At 40.5% G+C, this 22,957-nt stretch overlaps 1 protein-coding gene across 7 annotated transcripts in view; it reads left to right on the forward strand.

Annotated features, from left to right (window-relative positions):
* Positions 1-5,348: 5,348 nt before the first annotated feature.
* Positions 5,349-22,957, forward strand: part of MEF2A (myocyte enhancer factor 2A) — a 146,635-nt gene continuing 129,026 nt past the window's right edge. For 6 of the 7 annotated variants that reach the window (XM_075007246.1, XM_075007252.1, XM_075007254.1 and 3 more), the window contains exon 1: positions 8,472-8,619. The gene's annotated coding sequence lies outside the window, so the exon portion shown is untranslated. Of the gene's footprint in view, positions 5,370-8,471; positions 8,620-22,957 lie in introns of those variants that run through there. The other variant, XM_075007249.1, reaches the window with a different exon arrangement.

Consider the following 22,957-nt stretch of genomic DNA (forward strand, 5'->3'; position numbering starts at 1 on the left):
TAAAAATTCTCCATGTCCATTCTCAATAGAAAACTTCTTAAAGAATTATCTTCATCGCAGGGAGTAGAAACTAAGAGTCAAATTCCATAGGTTTCATTCACACAAATCTCACATTAGCCTCACAGACAGTTTTGGTGTGTTACACAGCTCAGAGCTTGCCTACACTTACAGTGCTACAGTGACATTGCTGGAGTGCTCAATGAGGATGCTACCTGTGCCAGCATGAGAGCTTCTTCCATTGGCACAAGTACTCCACCTCCCTGAGAGATGGTAGCTATCTCAATGGGAGAATACCTCCCATGGACATAGACTAGGAAATGGAGGTAAGGTTGATATAACTAAATAGCTTGGAGCATGGCCACTTGTGACAAACCACTACTAAGCAATATATTCCACTTTTCAAATAGAGGTAGACAAAATCCTTGAAAACTGTCAGTGGACAATTGTGAGTGATGAATTTGGTTAAAAAAATCATGATCTATTTGCTGATGTTATCTGTAGAGCCCTGCAAATCTGTGGAGATCTGCTCTATATCTCTGGGTATCTGCAACTGTGAAATGGATGCAGATGTGGATACAAATTTAGTATCCATGCAGAACTCTAGTTGTCCATTAGGGATTATTCTCTCAGATCAAGTAAGGAATGACGTTTTAGATTATTGGAATAGTTTTATAACCTGGACTGATTATCTGTGTTTTTCTTTATGTACTACTTCTCCCTCAGCGAGAAGAAGGCACATACACTAGTCTGTTTCATGTTTGTTCACAGTCAGTGTGTAACTAACATAATGTTAGCATTATTACAAATTTATTAATCATACATGCAGTGCTATCCAGTTTGCTCAGTGTTTTACAAAATACAGAAAAATACACAGGCCCTTCTCTGAGGAGCTTGCGGTGATTGACACAAATTTTACTGGAAGAACCTAGAAGGTTTTATCAGACTTGTTCTCTAACTTTTTTTTTGAGCTTGCAGAAGCATCTCTGAGAACCTGTCCCCTTGTCCTCGCCCTTTTCTCTATTATATTTTGTTTGAAGTGAGTGCACATGACCCAGGCAATGTAGAGCAATTAGGCAACTGATATTTCTTTTCCTGCTGGTAATGTGAAGTGTTTTTATTTGTTACCTAAGCCTATGTCTACACACACACTTGCACCAGTTTAGTTAATCCAATGCAACTCCCGTGTTGCATACTCCTTCTGGACTGATGGGTTTATTTCAATTTTATTTAAATTTCTTCCTAACTGATAAAACTAAAATGGGCTGTGGTCTATGCACACAGTTACACTGGTTTAATTAAAGATGTGACTTCAAAATGATTGGCTACAGTTACACTACCAAATTTTGCTGGCAAAATCCCTGTTTTGTCTACAAAACGCATGAAACATGCACACACAAAATGCATTTTGTCAACAGTATTTCAACAAAATACATCACTTTTATTGGCAGCATTCTGCCTCAAAGCTTTGAGGCATAACACTGCTGTCAACAGATTCTGTCGACAAAACAGTTCTGTAAATGCTCCCAGGGGGCCTCTCTCCACAGAAAGGGCATGCACAACAGTGGGCAGGCCTTCTCTGCTGTGCTTCTGGGTGTCTGTTTTGTCCAGGCTGCTCTGTCGACAGAGCAGAGCACTCTCCTCCTTTGCTTTTGTGAGTGGCCACACTGTATCAACAGAAGTTTTATTGGGAAAGCTCTTCTGACAGTGACTTGTGTTGACACAGTGCAGTAGTGTAGTGTAACCATAGTGACTGAGATAAACAAGGGTGACTTTGTCTTAAAATGTGGTTTCTGAAATGACTTAGTTTAACTGCTGCAAAAGGCTCAACTTCTACAATTCAGATTTAAACCAGTACTGCATAATAATGTCCACATAAACTTGTGCAGCTCTGGGTGAAATTCTGGCTCCACTTTGAAATTAATGAGTTTCTGCATTGTGTGCAGATAAGCCATAGACCCTGATTTGCTCCAACGTAAGGTTGTACTGAGATCCCGTTTTTATTTAAAGTAAGATTTTAAAAAAAACCCCTCAGATTTCCCATTAGATAACTCCAGGCCATCTTTTGTAATCCACCCTGTGGGAAATTTTAAGCAGGTGTTTTCTCCTGCCTTCTCTGGAATGGAAAAGACTGTTGAACAGGGATGGTCACAAGGCTAACTCAAAACTGAGTATCCAAAACCATTCCAACTCTGGAGAATTTGGATCCAGATACACACTACAATGCTTGGGACTATATTAAAGTCTCTCAAGGAAACACAGAGCTAACCAGCAAAAGTCTTCAACATGTTTTGCACATGGCAGGACCCAAGTCAACGCGGTTTCAAAAAAGCCTTTAGTGATTTGTCATTTAAAGGGACACCAATCTGAAATCTAGACAGTTTTTTTAAAGTGGGTTAATGGAAGTTCCAGGTACTGTGAATGCTTCTGTGTGGATTTCTTAACCTTGAAACAACATTTAGCTATTGTTTCCAAACAAGGGAAACTGCCTGTAGAGGGGTACCCGTGAAAATGACTATATATACACAATGCTGTCAAATACAGAAATTAAACAAACTGGAAAAAGAGACATTCTCTCAATTCTAGTAATCTCATCTAGACTGAAGCAAAATTCTTAAATTGACAATGTCCCTTTAAGAGTTTGTTTCAGATTAAAAATGACTCACAATTCAGTTTTAGCATACAGAACCCTTGCTTAGCTTATTTAAAATTCAAATGAGAGTGAACAGCAAAATGGATTTATATAGGTTTCTAAATGGTAAATTATATCTAAGTACCTTAAAAATTCTCCAGTTTGGAAAACAGCCAAGTTGCTGCTGCTGCTACTGCTTAAAAATAACTTATAAAATACAATTTACTGTTGCATTTATTTTTGCAGCAATATGCATATTTTAACCAGTATGTAATATTAGATGAAATGCTGCAGTGTCTGAATGATGCAGTAAATATTACTTTTTGAAAAATGTAGACTATTACAAATGGATATAAGTTGTTTAGTAGATAAAATATGAAACTGTAATAACCGTATTGCTTCAGAGCTGCTTAGACTACTGAGTGTTCTGTGTAAGATGTAAACCTAAAGTATGCATAAATACACATCTGTCTCTATAAATATACACGTGCATCCCACATTTCTAAAAACAGGACGTGTGTTGGGAAAATATAGGAACAATGAACTTCCTTAACAGAGGCTTATTTTTTCAAGTTATTAAAAGAAGGTGGCAAGCATTCATGAGGATATGAAAATTTAAAGCGGTCTGAAGGAAACTCTTGAAAACCTCCAGTTAAAGCTGCTGCCAAGGAATCTCAGCTATGTTATGTCAGAATGTTTAATTGCAAGCACCAATTTAATGAATGGAAAGATATTGCAAAAGCAGGAAGTTTCTGAAGCTACATAGAGCAACCATGAAAATAAAATTCCAAAGGTTGTGGATCTGAAATCCTGTTGGAAGCTGAAATTTCCATGTATGTTATGACTCCTTTTCCTGCTTTGTATAGTTTGCCAGCTGCACAGCTAATGGGAGGAGAACTGCTCCCAATATCTTCTTCCCTAAGGCATAAGCACCATTTTTTATGCCAATGTGAAGTAGTCACTTTCTTTGCATTTCTTGTTAGGGTGTACAGATATGCAGCTTAGCAATAAGGGGAAGAAAAGTAAATGTCAGGGCGCGTTAAATGATGTATTTTCTTTACTTTCCAAGAAGCTTGCTTACAGCATGATGCTGCTATTTATATCATCTGTAAACATGAATCAACAGCTAGGTTTAACATGAAAATGGCATAGAAGTATCAGCAAAAGAGTGTGAATCTCAGAGAAATCTATATTCTGCCATTTTTTGAACACCTTGAACACAACAATTGTTGCTGGGAGGTGGGCCATAAAGGCAATTCATGATGCAGGCAACACATGTCTTTTCAACATTTAATACCTAATGTTAGGAGGCCAAACAGAGCAGCTGAACCAAACCAACATATCTATGATTCCACAGCTGGACACGTTTGAAAAAGAACTTTTACATGTAACTCTAAACTGACAAATGTAGCATACACCCACATTACAGCATCTTTATAAAAACAATCAACACTTACGTACCTGAATGAGAGAATGGTTGTCCTTTTCTGATTATCTCCCTGAACCAAAATAAATTTTGCCTATGGATTTTAGAAAACATGTTGATATTAGCCTTTTCTAGAACACCCTGATATAAATTTGACATAAATCTGCACACCATCTAATTTGTAATTTTATAATTCTTATTTTTTTTTAAATAAAACAAATGCCATTAGGTATATTAGGAGCCAGAGACTGAGAGGTTTTGTGTGAAAACGCTAAAAACCCCAGCTTTTATTAAAAAACAAAACAAAACAAAAAACAAAACAAAACAAAACGAAAAAAAAAACCCCAGCACCTATGGTACAGAGCAGCATTTCCCAAACTAATCTGGCCACAGAACACTTTTGGGCTTGGTCTATATTGACAGGACACACACATGCTTGTGGTGGGATTGGGGGAGGGATGTTTCACACTGAAAAGCTGCTGCACATAATATTCAAAAGTTGATTGAAGAGTTTGATTTTTTAGATGTCTTTTATTTTACAAAGAACAAAAAATAACAAGAGTAAATCATCTGAATGAACAACTAATGTCCTTTTGATAGGAGGATGGTTAGCAACCCTATAATTAAGTATAAACATTAAAAAGTAAGTACAAACCCAATACAAAACATCAATATAACAGCTGAAAGAAGGATGGTTAGTATTGTTTTTTTGCACAGAAATAAAAAGGACAGTATTGTTCAGAAATCAACAGTCCTTCCTTAAAGCTTAAAAAACATTTTTATGAAAAAGAAGTGCAAAACAAATAAGAAATGGAAAAATATTTTTAAATTTTGTGTTTTTATAAATATATTTTTACAGAAAACTGCTGGAAAATAAAAATAAGTAACATTTTACAGTTTTTAAATGGGAAGTATTTTTGTATTTGTTTCAGCAAGTGTTGCATAATAACATATGTGCTATTATGAATGTGTTATAAATATTAATGTACCTATCATCTAAACACTATTCAAACACTTTAGTATTTTTGATACACACAATTTCTTTTCTAATATTTTAGAAGTAAAAGTATTGCTAGCATCGAAATTTTTTAACGGAACACCTATTCACGTTATGTTGAACACCAATGTTCCACAGAACACAGTTTGGGAAACACTGTAGAGTTAACATACAGTGTTGTGAAGATAATTCTCTACAATGTTTACTTTTAGGCTGATGGTTCTAAACGTAAGTTAAGAGTAATCTGGCAATTTAAGCAGAGAAGATCAAGACAGACCCTGAAGAGATGTCATGGAGTGGAAATGCATCAAACAGAGGTAAGTGGAAAAACTAGGATGACATTATAATTACTGAATGAATATGTAAACTGAGATTCACCACCAAGAATCTGTGAAGTTATTTACAATTTGGACAGGTTCACAACATATATATATATTTTCATGCTTTTCTTGGGTAGTTTTCATTCCTTTACTCAGGGCTTTTCTTGTGCTGGTACGTACTTGTACAGAGTACTGGCACTTCCTGAGCCCCAGCCGCGGGGCAGGGACACCTCCAGCCCCACAGCTGGGAGCTGGCTGGGGTGCAGAGCCCTGCTGGCAGCCCCAGCCCTGTGGACTTGTCTGGGGTGGGGGAACCCTGGCAGCCCCAGGACTGGGAGCCAGTGGGGGTGCAAAGCCCCACCGGCAGCCCCAGCCCTGGGAACCCAGCCACAGCCAGGGAAACCAGTTCCAGTCCCAGGAGCCCCTCCCAGCAGCTCCAGCCCCGAGAACGGGCCAGGGAGTGGGGGAATTCCACCAGTCCCGGAGCAGAGAACTGGCTGGGGCATGGAGCCCACTGGCAGCCCCAGCTATGGGAACCCCTGGGGGAGCAGGGAACCAGCTGCATGTCAGCTACTCTTTTCTTACAAAAATAACATGGCCTTTGCTCATTTTTGTGATTGCATTAATTACTTTGGTCATTAAGAAGGCTTTTTGTTTCGCTGATGATTCCTGATCTATCAGTAGTCTTTGATTCACTGACCATGAGTTTTCTGTTTTTTCTGTGAATCCTGTGTTAGACAGATGGAATTGCATCATGATGATTCTGTCTTGACTTCTCAAGAGTGGCCCCAGAATGAGTACTGTTGCATAAATGCTCACTTGCTTTATTCACACTCATGGTTTCTGTAGTTTTTTTGCCTATTACTCCTCCTATGAAGATGGTGAATAAATCTGGGCTGCTGTATTTGGTGAAATGTCTCTATTTTTTCTGATTGGCCCTTGGACATAGATTAAAACAGGATCTGGTGGAGACTTAGTCCAGACTAGATGCAGGGCAGTTTTGCTGGTACAATGAAGTATCTTCCAGTGTGTAGAGGGAAGTACTGGCTGATTCTGTTTTGCGGTTGGTTTAGCAATGCTTTATCAAACAATACAAACTGCAGATATGAGAGTTCTTATCTAATCTTGGATTCTCAGGTGGCAGCACTCACCAGAAGTTCCTTTTTAGCATTTGCATTTGGATTAGAAGTTAGCAATCTTTTTATCTGTGCAGTAGATTTGACCTGTCACCCACACCTTTGTGCCCTTTAGATTGGATTATACCAATGTATTCATTTTTATGGGACAACCTTATAGGGGCTTATAGAAATTTACAGTTAGTAAAGAATGAAGTTACAGAATTAAGTACAAGTTACCTGCCTACTTGGTAGTGTTCGTGATGTTGATCTATGCGTACCTCAGGCTTCATTCATTCATTCATGATCCAGCATAGGGAAAGTAGTTAAATTATATTTAAATAAATTGTATTCACATCAGCTGGCCCTGACAAAACTAAGCCTAGGTATGGATAAGGGAGCTCAGGGACCAATGTGATTGGATAGGGGCTGTGTGAGGCACATAACCCAATGAGGGATAGTGGGACCCTATTTCCTAAAGGGAAAAGGGGATGGACATCATGTGAGGTGAGTCCATGTTTCTCACTCAAATCCTGCCTGTCACAGAAGTGAAGGTGACATCACTGCTTGTGTCATCTTTGCTCGCCCAAGGCTTCCCTCCTATAATGTGGGAACTGCCTTGCCAATTTGCTACTCACCCCCTGGGCTTCCTCAATGCCCCTTGTGTTGTATATTTCTTCAAGCTGATGAAGTTGGGTAGAGCAAACAGGATAAATATGCATTTTGGTGAAAAAAATAAGGAAAGGTAGGACAGGGTTTAAAAAGGAGGTTGTCTCAGACAAAACAGGAGCTATAGCCATGGGAGTGCAGGGGCTAGTGTGACTGGACACTGCCAGGCAATGAGTCTGACGCCATAGGTAGCAGCTAAAGGCCAACCCGAATGAAGGGTGGGGTTGGTGGGAGGGGGCACAAAAGGGGCAGCGTGATTGGATGGAGACTCTGTGACGCTGGGCTTGTGATTGGATGAGGGGCAGTATAAGGAATCAGGCTGATAGGACAGAACTGAGAAAGGGGTTTTATTAGTATTTAAAATGGTACAGGACTACTTTTTTGTTTTGAGAAAGGGGTGTGATCCTCTGGGAAACACACAAAGGGCAGGATGATTGGATGGGACGCGTGGGGGGGAGGCCGTAGCCAGATTGGGGCACACAGAAACCGATGTGATTAGATGGGACCTGTGAGGGCGGGGGGCATAGCCGGATGGGGCTATACAACAGGCAGTGTGATTGGATGGCGGCCTTGCGACAACGGGGATGCGCACAGCGGTTTGTGTGACAGGATCGGAGCTGGGGAGGGGGCGTTGCCGGGGCGCCTAGAGGTGCAGGCAGACAAGGTTTCAGGAAACCCACCGTACACATAGCCCTGAAGGACTGTATGAAGAGAAGGTATCTAACGCATGCGCCGTTTAGTGCCTGGGCGACAAACAAAACCCGCGTCACTCTCTTTAAGACGTGACAGATGGGCTTTTCTGCGCTTGCGCAGCCCTAAAAGGGCTCTCGCCGCTACCAAGGGCTCCGAAGCAGTGCTGCTCTGCATGCAGCTTTCATTGGTTGATATTTTCTGTTCTTTCATTGGCTGCTAGCGCCTGTCATTCAAGGAATCTACATCAAATAACTCCCTCCCATGAACGACTCCCTGATTGATTGGGACATTACTCGTCCCGACCCCCTCGGCTCTCTCTGATTGGACTGTTCCTTCAGTCACTCCGTCTTGTTGCCTATCAGCTTCCGGTTCTGTTCCGATTGGGTCGGGTGTGGAGAATGTAGACCTAGCCGCTCCCAGAACCCAAACAAAATAATGTCGGGGTGCTAGCTGTGTCGATACAGCCCACTCATTTTCCTCTGCCTGGGACAAATTATAGGCCTTCCGCAGTCTCACCTTCCTGCCTTCGGAGGGGCTGGTTGGGTCCCAGGGAGAGCCGTCAGGACAGGGAGGCGGAAGGATACTACGTATCATCATACCACTCTGTGTGCAAAGAGCGTGACATAAAAAATAGTTCCGGTTGCGCCTGGGCCTTGTTTCCCCAAAATAGCGCCCAGCGGGTATCCGTGCGCCGGTGTCAGTGTCTCCCGAGGAGCCTCAGCAGGGAGGAGGCAGCGGCATTAGCGGGGTTCAGCGGTGGCGGCGGCAGGGTGAGTGAGGGGGTGGGGGGGCAGCGCGTCGCCAGCGGTGGTTGGCGGAGGGGACTGCGGGGGGCAGTGAGGCAGCAGATGGGGGGCAGTAGGGGGTAAGCTGGGGGGATTGCGGACAGGGACGCGGGGTTACGCAGGTGTCCCCGAGCGGGTGGAGGGGAGGGACTCCGCGCTGACAGCCAGCTTCGCGGCGGGGGGAGGGTCTGTCATGGGTTTACTGTATGGGGATGTGCTGGGGGGGGCTGCTCCTCGTAGGGGGGGGGGGCGAACCTAGCCGGGGCCCTTGCGGTGGCTGGTGAGTGAGGAGCGGGAATCCGAAGAGAGAGCGGGTGGGGGAGGTTGCACGGGTGGGCGAGGTCTTACTCCCGGCCTCTCCGGGACTTCCTGTCCCTCGTTCTTAGCGGGGCGGGTGGAGCAGGCCAGTGCAGCCTGTCCCGGGATTGGGGGGGGGCGTGGGGTGTGGGTCTACGGTAGTCAGGGAGCTTTGTGGTCCAGTTGGGGTTACCTGGGTGAACTTCCCCTCGTGGGGTGGACGAAGAGGGAGGATACTTTTTGCCCTGCTTGTTTGTTACCTGCAAACCTGGAAGCCCCACTGGGTAAACAGCACGGCAGAAAGGTGGGAGATGCTTTTTGTCCAGGGGAAGAGCGTATCAGACACTAGAAGAGAAGTGAGAACGTTTGGAGGTGGGGGTTGTAAGAGAGGTTGTTCAGACAGTTCTGTGATGCAAAAAGACAAATGTTTTGTGAATATTTTTGGGGAGAGGTGAATCTCACTTTTTTCACGTACATGTGAGTTCAGAGAAAGAAGAGGTGTGAGCATAGCTGTCTGTGCACACACACACAAGGTATTAATCAGTTTTGTTCAGAGGTGAAGAAGAGCTATAGGAAGGAGGGGACTATAACCCTTCTGAATGACTAACAGCAAGTCCTCTTGGATTTTTCTGGGATTGTTTTATGAAACTAACCTTTCCAGTCCATTTCATCTACTTTAGTAATATGCCAACTGACGAGGAAGGTGGTGAGGGAAAGGTAGCTGTTCAGAACATAAAGCAGTGAAGTGTTTGGCAAGTGGTTCACTTCAGTTTGCAAGTGTGCAAAGTGTAAACTGAAATTGGCTTCAGAAGGGGAGAAGTTAGAAGAGAGTTTGCTTTCATGGCTAATGGCAAAACCAGTAAATCCCACAATCCTTGGGAATCTAACTATCTCGCCAAAAAAAAAAAAGTGGTCATATTTTCCCACCTTTAGAGATAGGAAGTAGAGAATGTCAGGAAGTAAGTAATGGTAGCAGAGGAGTAATTCTGAGACAATGGGAGAGAAATAGTATCTGAAACAAAAGTCAGTTTTTGGCATGAAAAAAGGTATTATGTATATTTTGTATCAGATCACTCTTTTTTTTTATTTTGTTGTTGTTATGCTATTGCAAAAGTGATTTGTTAGCTTCCTAGTTCTTACAATTTGTGTGTCTGTGCACACACTTCCAGAATCTAGATATGGTGTTTTGTGATCTGTGTGTCCTTTTTTCAATGATAAAGTTTTGGAAGATACTTCAATTTTTGCAGAAGGTGGCAGAACAATGATCTTGAAAGCAGTCTATGATATTTCTTTACAAGAGTCTGATTTAAAATAGAATATGCAAGATTGGGTAACTTACTGTCCAGTGACTCTTCCTTTCAAACATATACAATCTTATTTCTTCTGTGTCTGGTTAAGAAATGTGAAGCTTACGCCAGTTGAAATTCTGCTAATTTTTTGTGTCTTATAGTGAATAAATAATTGTGCTGTCTAGAGAGTATACCAATTTAGAAATATTATAGGTATGTTTCTTCTTGTAATGCATGACTTTAGAATTGCCTTAATAATTAAATAGAACTATACCTGGTGTGATAAATATTTCAAATGCTGTATTTTGTCAAAATTACTGAATTCCAAATAGGGAAATTCACAGTATAAAAAAACTAAAACAGTTTATTGCTATTTGGGAATTATATTAACTTTATCCAGTTGGAGAAATAAGTGTTTTGTTAGGGTTACTAGAAAGGTGGATGACTAAGGATTTAAGAGGAAAAACAGCACACTGATCAGAGGGTTACAGGGGAGTGACTTACAGAGACTAAAAGAGCCAAATATGCGCTCTGTTAAATGGAGAACAATCTGGGTGTAAAAAGGCATAATTCTATCAATATTGTTAATGTGTTATAACCAGCGAAGGAGAAGAATAGTTTAGTATGAGCATGGGATGGAATTGGGCATAAGGCAAAAATAGAGGGGAAAATATAGAGATCAGTCCTGCACTGGGAAGGAGATAAAGTAGATTGTCCATGTAGTTTCTGGCTTTCATTATTCCATTTCTGGCAAGAGCATTCATTAACTATATCATTACAATACAAGCATATAAGTCTTCCATATAATCATGCTTTTTCTTATTTATATGGATTATTTTAATGTGCCTTTAAACCTTCATGACCAGTTTTTATACAGAATTTTTGTTCTGAGGGTCTTAAAATGCACACAAACATTAAACCTCATTGCTCTGTAATGATACTGTTTCTCATGCCTAGAAAAGAAAGGATGAAATAAATTAATTGTGGTTCAGGTTAGACATTAAACTTCATAACTGTAAGAACATTTAAGCACTGGAGCAAATTACCTAGGAAGGCTGTGGAATCTCCATCGCTGGAGGTTTTTAAGAATAGGTTTAAACAGAGCTGTCAGGGATGGTGGTAATATATCAGGGGACTGGAGGAGATGACTTATCAGGGTCCCTTTCAGTCCTACTTTTTGATGATTCTATGATGCTAATAAAGGCTTTAGGTAAAATATTTTATAGGATTGACATGGGGCTACAAGGGCCTTGGCTTTTTTGCAGCTAGTAAGCAGTTTTAAAGAAGATAATATTGATTACATTCTGAATATCCAATCAGTTTACAACAGTACAAGTCTTAGAACTTTCATGAAAACCTTATTTGAATGGTGACGTAGATTTAGAATGCATCTGAGATTATGAACTGGGAGGCGTGATTGACAGTTTGTGGAAAATGTACCTGTGCTAGATGTGCTTAACCTGACACTTTAAGATAGCATTGTGTCTGCAGCAGCATGGATGATCAGTTAGCCTAGCAGCCCCAAATACAGTCCTTCCTGGGCCCTGGGGTATATATTTTGTTGGCTAGTCTCTGCTGCCACTCATGTCATACTGTGCTATTTTTAGGTGTTGGCTCAAGCTGAGCTAGCACAGATACACCTACCTGAACTAGGAATCACACCTCTTAGCTGAAATGGAGACCTACTCTTCTTTCCTCCATGGGATTTACCTTAAACCCGTCAGTGAAAACCTCAGAGCTTTTATGGGATATGCTGTACCACAGTACTGGACAGGATTTCCAGGTAGTTCCGCAACACATAGGATGATGCCAGCAGCTCAAGTAGTGCTTCTAAACCATGTTCATCAGTGTAAGCAATGTAAGGAATCATACTATACTACCTTGCCATATCCCAGTCATGCCTTGCATTGTAAAACATGCCTGGGGAACACTGAAACAATTTTAAGAATAGTTTAGTATAATACTCTTTGTTGCATAATCATGTTAATTTAAACTATTCTGGAATCAGTTAATCTTTGTGATACAGGATATAGAATAAATATTATTAGGTCTACAATATTAAATACCAGTCAGGCCACAATGGTAGTGTGTGTACTGAACAGTATTGGTTGTGTTTTTCTACCTGGATGCTAAATATGCAGCTTCGTTAAAATCAAAAAATGGCATATGCTAATGTCCGCTTTCTCAGGAGAACAAACTTTTTTTTTTCCAGATTATTTTAATTTCTTAAGATATGTCTACACTGCAGTGTTATTTCTGAATAAATTATTTCTGGAATAACTTATTTCAAAATAACGCATCTACACACAAAATGCATATAGAAATAGCACTCAGTTATTCTGAAATAATGCTGCAGTATAGACCTAGCCCAAGGCCTCCAATTTCAAAATAACCCCAATTCCCTGTATCTGTTCCCAATATCTGTTTTGGAATTGGTGCTATTCCTTGTAGAATGAGGTTTATGGAAATCAAACTAAGTCATGCATTACTTTGAAATTGTGGTTTAGCTGTGTAGATGCTTGCCGAGTTATTTTGGAATAGCAGATGTTGTTCTGAAATAACTTTGCTGTGTAGACGCACAGAAAATATACAGCGTAAGACTTCTAAGAAAAACTTTTGTCAGCAGTTGACAAGTCATCTATGGTTTGGTTGTTTTTTGTTTGGAAACCACCTATCTCATTTTGGGTGCTGCAGTCTTGCTGTGGAGTAGTTCCTATAGTAAAGCTCTTTCAAGAATCAGTTATCAATTGTTTAATAAATGGTGGTTCCATGTTTCCCCAGGAAAGCTCTTTGAAGAGGGGGCACGATGCTCATATTTCTTTCTCTCACTATTTGTGTGGGGTAGTGGCAGAGGAAATGCAACTTGTTGGTGTTGAGGTCACAGTGAAATTATAGCAGCTTCTGGGGGCAGGAAAAAGCACTTCTGCTGTGACTTCTATAGAATGATAGCCATTACTACATAGGAACAAATAGTCAAAATATGCAACCAGCATACACGTGTATAGGTTTTAAACATGTAGATTGTGACTAAAACAAGAATATTCAAAATCAAGATCAGTGCTTTGTACTTTTTGTTTTGTTTAAGGACTAGTGTAGTTAAACTTGTATAGATACATTTGAGTGGTCTTTACAGAACAAATTGTTGACCTTTTGATCCTACATATTTGTCACATTTGTTTTCTCTGAGTGAAACAAACCAAGAGCTAGAATTAATTATGTTAGAATTTCTATTCTTGCTGAGTAGCAAGAATTTTGCTGCACGCTGTCTTCTGCTCAGTTTAGGTATATTCAGTAGTTAGCTTTACATTGGTCAAATAATCAGAAAAAGTGCATAAAGATCTTGTCCATCTTCCTACCTGTCCAGTTTTATTGAACATTTTTAAAAGGTATCAAAGAGGATAATTATGAATTTAAGAATATAAAAATGGCCACACAGGGTCAAACCGGTGGTACTGGATGACAGGAGATGGACCACCATCTAGCTCAGTGTGCTATCTTGTGACAGTGATTAGTTCCAGGCATTACAGAGAGAGTGAACCAGGAAATGAACTGAGTGGTCCGGTATCAACTTCTGGCAGTAAAAGCTTTAGGGTATGCAGAGAATGGGTTTGTATTTTCCAGGAACTTTTACCTGATTCTTTTTTGAGCCCTATTATAGTTTTTGTTCTTTCCAACTTCCCCTGTCAGTGAGTTCCATAAGTTGATTGTGAAGTGTGTGAGTAAACTTCCTTTTGCTAATTTTAAACCTGCTGCCTATTCATTTTATTTGGGTGACCCCTGTCTCTCTTCTTGTGTGAAGGGATAATATTTCTTATTCACTTTCTCCACACTGTGATTTTATACACTTCTGTCACATCCCTCTTTAGATGTCTTTCTTTCCAAGCTTAACCCTCAGTCTTTTTAATCTGCCCTTAGATGGAAGTTGTTCTATACCTGTAATCGTTTTTGTGGTCTTCCTCTGAATTTTTTTCAATCTAGTACATCTTTTTTGGGGGGATGGAGCAGCCAGAACTGCATGCTCTATTCAAGATGTGGTAATACAATGGATTTATACAGTGACATTATTCTACAGTAATCCCTTGAGATATGTGGAGTGTGGGGGATGATTCCACAGCCCGGTGGGTAGAAGCTCACAGAGCTGCTTGGAGGATGGGGAGACGCTGCAGCTCTGCAGCTGGAAGTCAGCCGAGCCAGCCACAGGGTACCTGGCTGGGTGGGCGGGGAGACCCAGCCCAGCCCCTAGCGGCAGCCCGAAATGAGATTGCCACTTGGTTCCCATCTCCCTCCCTGGAAATGATCTCGTGGCTGGTTAGTTTCCTGGGTCCTGCTAGCGCAGGGGAGCTGGAAACCAGGCTGCTGCTTAGTTCCCAGCTCCCCACCGCTTGCACTACCAGGAAGCTGACCAGACATGAGTTGGTTAGTTTCCTAGTTCTGCAAGTGGTAGGGAGACAGAAACCAGGCTTCCCTGTGGTTCCTGGCTCCCTGTCACTCTGGTGGCCTGGTCAGTTTCCTGGCTCCTGCAAGCCCAGAGGAGATGGGAACCCATCTGCAACCTTGTTGCCATCTCCCCTCAACTTGCAGGAAAATTTGAGTTACACAGGGGTTGCTGGAATGCAATTCCTGCATAACTTGAGAGTTTACAGTTACATGGTGGCTGCTGGCATGCAACTCCTGCATAACTTGAGAGTTTTCTGTATTTTGAGTCTTATTTATCGCTACTGCTACTTAACCCTTATACTCTGTGTGGAGCAAGTCTACAAGTCTCTTGTCTCGTCTACAAGTCTCTTGCACTTCACTCGGTCTTGGGAGAAAACTTACAGCTGGCTCAAGGAGTACCCTAGTTGTTGTCCTTCAGTCTCAGTAGACTTCCATGTAGTCCAAGGTCTTCCTCTTTTGTGTCTTGTTATTTAGTCCTTTCTTAATGGTACCTAACACTGTTTGCTTTTTGACGGCTGCTTCACAATGAGTAGAACTGTCTGTAGTGACTCAAGATCTTTCTTGATTGGTAACAACTCATTTAGACACCATCATTTTCTTATGATAGGTGGGATTGTATTTTCTACTATATGTTACTTTGCATTGATCAACATTGAGTTTCATCCATTATTTTCTTGTCCTATCACCCGGTTTTTTTAAGATTGTTTTTGTAACTCTTCACATCTTCTTTGGGCTAAACACACAGTATCATGAGTTATCTGCCAGTCATTTGGTACAGAGATTGGCTTAAGTGGTAAGTCTCATATCACAGTTAACAAGTTCTGCAATTTTGTATTTGAGTGAATTTGGATGAATACCATCTGGTCCTGGTGACTTAGTACTGTTTAATTTATAATCTTCTCTTTTGACATCTCAATTTGTGACAGTTCTTCAGATATTTTTGATCCCTAAAAAGAATGGGTCATATGTGGGACCCTCCTTCAGATCCTCAGCAACATAGAACAATGTAAAGGATGCATTTAGTTTTTGTGCTATGCCATTGCATTCACTAAATGCTCCCTTTTAGCACCTTGATAATCCTGTGGTCTCACTAGTTGTTTGACAGGCCTTCTGCTTCTGATTTTAAAATTTTAGTTATTTTGACATTTAGCTTTTGTGCTTTTTAGTAGCAGCTCTTCAAATTCTCTTTTAGCCTGACTAATTATACTTGAATAGGCTAGCTAAAATGCTGTTGAAGTATAGTTAAGCTGAAATAGCCCTTAAAATATTTCACATTTATGCAGACTGTAGTAAGTCTGCAAAGGTGCCAGTCCCTTCTGTGGTGTATTTGAAACTTCTACACTCATCCTTTGTTAAATGAGTACTTTACTTACACGTACTCACTTAAGTGAGGGACACACATACTTATCTTAGTTCACTCTGCGAGTGAGCTCCCCCTGCTAATACGAGACTAATCCCCTCTCCACAGCCCCAACCTGCGACACCCTGACCCCCCCACCCCATGGGCCCTGCAGCCCTAACCCATGGCAGCCTGACCCTCACCCCCCCCCCCAGGCTCTGCCACAGCTTGACCCCTGCCGCCAGCCCCACAACCCCAACCTGCAGCAGCCTGAGCCCCTGTGCTGTCCCCATGGCAGCCTGACCCCCCGCCGCCCCACGCCAGCCTGACCCCCAACACTGGCCCCACAGACTGGACCTGCGGCAGTCTTACACCTTCCCAGCCCCTGCAGACTGTCCCCACAGCATCCTGGCCTCGTGTGTCGGCCCTACAGACTGGCCTCACGGTAGCCTGACCCCCGCCTCCCCGCCAGGCTGGTAGACCTAACCCACCACAGCCTGATTTTTTTCCTGCCCCCTCTCCCCCCCGCTGGACCACCCACCCAACCTTCAGCAGCCTGCCGCCGCCCCCCCCCACTTGCCCCATGGACCCAACCTGCCACCAGGATTTAACCCTCCCTCCCACTCATGGCTCCAGACTGCCCCCAGCCTCTTTAACCTTTTTTGACACCCATACCCAAGGTTCACTTGTCTTTCAAAAGCAGCGCCACTTGCTGCCACTTTTTCCGCGAGTTAGGAGCACTAGGAACCAATCAGAAACTTTTACTAGTATTTTAATGAGAATTTAGTGTCCCTCTTATGAGTTTTTGCCTACAAGCAGAAAGTTAGGAACCAATTGTGCTCATATAGCGAGGGATGGGTGTACTCATTTGAGACTCTTTTCCTTATTTATTTTAAAATGTGGTATTGATTATAACAGTACATGTTTTTTCCAAAGTTAATTCTCTGACTTCCTGAACTGCTTTACTTATTACAAATGTTATTTGAAGAAGGCAGAGTGCATTTTACATGGCTGTTCTGCTATGACTGTGTTTGATACTATATTTTGATCATTCATGGGATCCTGTAACAGTTCAAAACAAACTCCCAGTGTGTAGTGCAGTAGCCTCCTGTAGAAAATCAAGTGTGAATAACCCATATTTTATGAGAGTAAATCTTTGCAATGGTTTTTGAGGAAAAATAATTGCTCTTGAATTTTTCAAGTGAGGCAGAGATGTCATCTTTCATTTATTATGTGTTCTACAGCGTTGTACCTTAGGTGAGTTGAATGGAAGATATTCTTGAATCCTGAGGAACTTCTCAGTAGCACATGGATGCTTTTTGTGTTCAAGAATACACGTCTCTAAAAACCTATTTTGTTCATGTGTACGTGTTAAATGTTGGTAATACAGCAGGAAAACACATGTACTGTGGAGCAGTATTCTTTTATTTCTAATTCAAATTTAAAAGGCGTTTGAAATCTAGTTAGAGAAAAATATTCTAGGTTCTGAAAAAATCTCTTAATGGAAAGTGAATTCTTGGTTTTGGACAATTGAAATGTTTACATAACTGTTATTTAAATTTGAAACTGCATTGGGAAGTTTGACAAGAGAGGCTGATTCTTTGTACCTGTCCCAGGTTACATATAACCAGTAACCCTCTGGCATCTTCTCCAAGAGTTTTTTAATGCATTCCCATTCATATGGTTCTAATTTACAGTGAAACTAACTGGAGTCTTATTAATGGCAGCATTCTGTTTGGTAAATCTGTGAACAGTGTTGCTGCTGTTGTTCATTTGCAAAGTGGAGAGGATAATAGCAGACTTGTGTTCTATTTGGTTAATATCTACAAAGTTATCTTTGTATTTCATATGGGCTAGAAACTTTAAATTACAGCCTAGATTCTGCAGTAACTGGCAACAGTATTTTCTAGCAAAAGCCAATGGTGTGATTGGAAAACGTCTCTCACAGCACAATGGTAAACCCCCATTCACTGTAAGTGGTTTTATCTGTATAGCTGGTGCTGGAATGTGTCTTTGTTTTTCTTTTGAAGTTACACATTAAATTCTGAATTTTTCACAACACTAACTTCCCCCCTCCTATGGGTAGCTCCAGCCAGTAAGCTATCAGTTTTTGAATTTGTATTTCCCTTGAATATTTACAAGCTTTTGAACTGAAAAACATGAGGCTTATTTCAATATGAAGATTTCAGCTATTTTCACCAAATGGTAAAGGAAGTAAGGATGGAAAAATGGAGGATGAAAAATGTACGGATGGCAAATCTCAATATTTTTGTTATGTCTGTTAGTGAGCAATCAAGCAGTAGAACTGCACAGATCATTAGAAGTGAAGGAAAATAAGTGACATTGCTAATAATTTGAGAGAAGTGTGACTTGTAGGTGAAATCAGCTGTTTCTGGATGTTGAAGAGGTGTAAGATATAGTTGCAAACTACTTTGAGGTGTTGGTTTATGAGATTCTAAAGCATCTGGAAAGTATGCAAGGCATATGATAATGCTGATGCATAGTAAAGGTTGCTATTGAATAATAATTTTTAATCTTCAGAGATGGGTTCCATTATAATTATTATATATGAAAGCTATTGATCCAAATACCAGTGCAATTGGTAATAGAGGATTGGGTATGTAGTAATGACCAAATTTTAGAGTGTTTAATTTAGTTGATTCAGTAGGCCAGAACTTGAAATAAGTGTGGGGAAATGGTTTTATTACTTATAATTAAAGAAATGATAACATAATCCTGGTATGTTAAAATGTAAATATTGTCAAGAGTTAAGTAACAATAGAAAGTATTTGTGCTCTGCTCAGATGTGCATACATAAATGTTTTTGGATTCTTCAAGATGGGATGCTCTGGCAACTGAACTATCGCATTGAACTAATAGAATGTTGTGTATAACCCTGTGAATGGGAAATCACTGAAACACTGCCATGGGCATACAGGTTGAACCTCTCTAATCTAGCACCCTCAGGACACACGGGGTTAGTACTGTCTAGCAGCGTTACCACAATTCCACTGCTTACTGGGGTCTTAGAAGATATTTAGGGGTAAATTATGGCTAAACATCAGTATAGAACACTTAGAGGCAGGGCTGGTGGGTGGAAATAAACTTTATGGGACCATGGACTTCGAAGTGTTAAGATTAAAAATTAAACTTAAATTTAAAAATTTTGAGGAATAAAGGGACTTCGAAGTACCCACGGGTGAGCTGTGGCTACACACAAGCCAGCGCTTTGAAATTTAACACATTGAAGTTGCGGCAGGGGAGAATTTAGCTTAACGAAGTACTATATATGCACTGTAGCACTTGATTAATAATCTCCCAACACCCTACTCGCCATTCTCCCTTTGAAGTTGGGAGCTTGTATAGGCACAGCCTATAAGTAGGGAGAGGTGGTAACCCATGAAAATCAACTATGAAAGCCAACTTGGCTACAGTCCACATAAATAGAAGAATTCCCATCACTTATGTAGTTCTTGTAGCATTCTAGCAATTTAGTGGCTTATAATGGCTGCTTTCTGCAACTTTTTACATCTCCACCGCCCACACATCAGAATGCCAAGTTTGTCATTATGAATGTAATTTTGAAGTTGAGACCATGGATTTAATTATATTTTATGGACTAGCAAATAGGAACAAAATTATTCTTTGTATCAAACAGAGCCAAAAGCTGGTCAGTTAGCTGTGCAAAACTTCCTTAAATCCTGAGGAATAGCTATTGCTATGTCCAGATATCTTAAGGCTTTCATTGATTTTTTTTTTTTTTTTTTTTGAGAAAATTTAGATTCGTACCCATGTTCTTCAGTTTTTCTACATCAACCTGTAGTTTATTCAGCTTTCTGTGTAGCTTCTCTCATATTTTTATTGACCAGTTAAAACTTTAAAATGTTGCCTCCCTGTCTTTTGATTACTTATATTGGTTATGAAATATGGAACACTTAAGTGTTCCTGAAGATGGGGTGTTTTCATGTGATGGGTTTTTTAAAGCAATTTTAACTTGCTTTTCTTCATCTGTTTATCTCACAAGATTTATCGTATAAATGATAAGAATGCTTTTTTGCACAGTAAGTTGACTTGTGTGGACTAAGGAATAATCTTTGCATCTACATTTCCTGGAAGACTTCCTGTTTCTTCTTTTATGGTTTCCAGCATTGCATGTATGAAGCTAGCATCCAGTAGCCAATCCTTGAAGAGTTAGTGGCCTTTGATGCATTCTCTTATCAATATCAAGGTTTGAATGACTAATTTTCTTAGTGGTTTCTGAGCAAGCAAAGCTTTTAATGAATAGGTTCTCCTTAATACTTTCTTCTTGGTTAGATTTGTAGGTTATTCAGTTTTTCTAATTCTGTAATTCTAGAGTTATCTGAACTATAACTAATTTGCTACCAATTAAAGGATCCTTTAAGGATCTCAATGGAATTGTTGGGATGTTGAGGTCATAGCTTCATTTTTCTAATCCTTCCTTTGTTCATATTTTGTTATATACAGTATCTCTTATATAGCTTTAGAAAAGTTCTGTTTAAGCGTGTTTGGGACTTAACCTTTGTAGTTGAACAGGTCCATTTTCTGTCACTCTTAATAGAACAGTACACCAGTTTCTAAGGACTATAACATATAAGAAAGAAAAGAATTTTCTAAAACTCACAGAATGCATGAACATTTGAGTTCACAGGGACTGTTTGTTCCTTACTGGAATAGAGATGATGACTGGAGTCGAATTCTTTACTTATATGGTGAATTCCTTTTTAAAAGCATCAGTATTTTATTAAAATGTTAAGCAATGTAACCTAATGAGAAGTGCAGTGTAAAATGTCAATTCTTGCAGAAAACCCTATGTGTTTTATAATGAAAAAGTGCTGTATTTTCTATGTAGCTGTATGATGTAAGTTGTAAATGGGTCCCTTAGCCGCCTTCTTTTGGTATGATGCTATGTGAATCTCTTACATAAATCATATGGGTACTAATTTGTGAGATAATCATACCTTATGTAGATATTTTGTATCTGTATTGATTGGAATTTTGCAAGAAGTTTATCACCCCTCACATTTTTGGTAATTGACTAGCGCTTGTGTGAAGTTACCTTTTTAGAAAGTCTCAGAGCCCAGAAGATAAATTGACATAAATCTGACATCAGGAGGGGTTACGGACATAGGTTGTATCCACACTAGCACCCCTCCTTCCGAAAGGGGGATGCTAATGAGACACATTGGGATATGCTAATGAGGCGCTGCAATGACTGTGCAGTGCCTTGTTAGCATAATCTTGGCCACGGCACTTCGAAAGTGCCACTTTCGATCGTGTGTGGGTTATCTGCACGGGGTCCTTTTCAAAAGGACCCCGCACACTTTGAAATCTCCTTATTCCTATTGGTTGTAGGAATAAGGAGATTTCAAAGTGTGTGGGGTCCTTTTGAAAAGGACCCCGTGCAGATAACCCACACACGATCGAAAGTGGCACTTTCGAAGTGCTGTGGCCAAGATTCCTCATTCCAAATTGGTTATATTGGTTATAGGAATAAGGAGATTTCAAAGTGTGTGGGGTCCTTTTCAAAAGGCCCCTGTGTAGACAAGCTGCACGCGTTGGAAAGCGGCACTATGTGCCATTATGATAATGAGGCGCTGCATATTCATTAGCATATCCCAAAGTGTCTCATTAGTATCCCCCTTTCGAAGGTGGGGGGGCTAGTGTAGACATAGCCATAAACTTGTAAGCTGTCATTTTAACTTCCCTGGACATTCAGTAATGGATTTAAAAGTAGCCATTCTTCTACAAAATAATTTTACCATGGATGATGTCTGAATTGGAATTCATTTACAAGTTTAACACCTTTAACCTTGATCTGAATAGAAATCTTAACTGGCTTATTACAAGGGCAATTTCCCCACCTTTAATGTTTGGAATGAGGAATGAGATATATTCAGCTTAATTTGCTTCATTAACTGGTCCTACTAGTGACAGTTAACTTCCTATTTTTGTTCATGCTCTGTCCACCTGCTCTATAAATCCTGGATTCTGCTTTTTCCATTCCAGATCAATCTTACAGAAGTGGGTGTTATCCACAAAAGCCCATGACTTGATAAATTTGTTCATCCCTAAGGTACCAGAGGACTGCTTTTAAAAAGAGAGGAGGAAATCTCAAATGTGTTTCTGTTCAGAAAAAAAAAATCACTGTCACACTGCTCAATCTTATATATTAGCCCCCACCCCTTTTTTTTTTTTTTCTACAGGTTTTTATGAGCCTGGTTTTTCCATTTGGAATGGAAGATAAATAGGATCTCCTGTGATTAAATTATACGGAGGTATATAGTCTCAGAGGGATAGTTGCCATGTTAGCCTGTAGCTTCACACACACAAACCAAAAAACCTCAAGCTGTCCTATTGCACCTTAAAGACTAACAATTTTATTCATTAGGTATTGAGCTTTCATGGGTAAGACCCACTTCATCAGGTATGGAGCAAAAATAAGAACCTAGGATATATATACTCTGGATATATATACTCCTTTTTTTGCTGCTGCAAAAAAAGCAAACACAATTCTGGGATGCATTAACAGGTGTGTTGTGAACAAAACATGAGAAGTCATTCTTCCTCTCCGCTCTGCGCTTGTTAGGCCTCAGTTGGAGTATTGTGTCCAGTTCTGGGCACCACGGTTCAAGAAAGATGTGGAGAAATTACAGAGGGTCCAGAAAAGAGTGACAAGAATGATTAAAGTTCTAGAGAATGTGACCTATGAAGAAAGGCTGAAAGAATTGGGCTTGTTTAGTTTGGAAAAGAGAAGATTGAGGGGAGATATGATTGTGGTTTTCAGGTATCTAAAAGGGTGTCATAAGGAGGAGAGAGAGAACTTGTTCTTTTTGGCCCCTGAGGGTAGAACAAGAGGCAATAGACTTAAACTGCAGCGAGGGAGGTTTAGGTTGGATATTAGGAACAAGTTCCTAACTGTCAGGGTGGTCAAACAGTGGAA

This window comes from Carettochelys insculpta, chromosome 12, assembly GCF_033958435.1.
Source record: "Carettochelys insculpta isolate YL-2023 chromosome 12, ASM3395843v1, whole genome shotgun sequence".
Classification (NCBI taxonomy): Eukaryota; Metazoa; Chordata; order Testudines; family Carettochelyidae; genus Carettochelys; species Carettochelys insculpta.